This window comes from Geospiza fortis, unplaced genomic scaffold, assembly GCF_000277835.1.
Source record: "Geospiza fortis unplaced genomic scaffold, GeoFor_1.0 scaffold973, whole genome shotgun sequence".
NCBI lineage: Eukaryota > Metazoa > Chordata > Aves > Passeriformes > Thraupidae > Geospiza > Geospiza fortis.
This window is the reverse complement of record NW_005054831.1, coordinates 28281-29346: the sequence shown is the minus strand read 5'-3', so window position 1 is coordinate 29346 and position 1066 is coordinate 28281.

Genomic DNA, 1066 nt, shown 5'->3' with positions numbered 1-1066 from the left:
GAGGGGGCGGGGCTGGCACGGGGAGGGGCCTGGTGCATTGGTGAGTGTGCAAATGGGGTGTTTGTGCAATTCTGAGTGTGCAAAGGGGTCCCTGTGCAATGGTGAGTGTGCAAGGGGGGTGTTTGTGCAATGGTGAGTGTGCAAATGGGGGTTTGTGCAATTCTGAGTGTGCAAAGGGCTCCTCATTCAGTTCTGAGTGTGCAAATGGGTCCCTGTGCAATGCTGAGCGTGCAAGGCCCACCCCGGTGCAATTCTGAGTGTGCAAAGGACTCCTCGTTCGGTTGTGAGTGTGCAAATGGGTCCCTGTGCAATGCTGAGTGCGCAGATGGGTCCCCGTGCAAGTCTGAGTGTGCAAATGGATCCCTGTGCAATGGTGAGCGTGCAAGGCCTCCCCCCGTGCAAATCTGAGTGTGCAAGGCCACTCCCCCAGTGCAAGGCCCCCTTGCACACCCCCTGTTCCCCCTTGCACACCCACGGCGCCCCCCCCGCCCCGTTGCACACCCACTCACACTCAGCTCACGCTCACGCTCCGCCGCACCCACCGTGCACAAGGGGGGGTCCCTTGCACGAGGATGGGCGGGGGACGAGCCTCGTGCTCGTGCAAGGCGGGCGTGTGAGCGAGCAAATCCTCGTGCAAGGGGCTTGTCCTTGTGCGAGGACCCGATCCTCGTGCAAATCCTTGTGCAAAAACCCTCGTCCTCGTGCAGGAATCCTTGTGCAAAGCCCACGTGCAAGGAACGTCCCATGCGCGAGGATCCTCCTCGTGCAAGGATCCACGTGCAAGAACCCCTTGTGCAAGGTGTGTGTAGGGATCCTCACGCAAGGGGCGTTCCTCGTGCAAGGATCCGCGTGCAAGGATGATCCTCGTGCAAAGCGCGTGTGCGAGGATCCTTGTGCAAAATTCCCTGTGCAAGGGCCGTTCCTCGTGCAAGGATCCTTGCTCAAGGATGATCCTCGTGCAAAGATCCACGTGCAAGGGACGTTCCTCGTGCAAAGCGCGCGTGCAAGGATTGTTCAAGCGCGAGGCCCCTCCCCGTGCAAGCCCCGCCCCTCCCCCCCGCGGCTC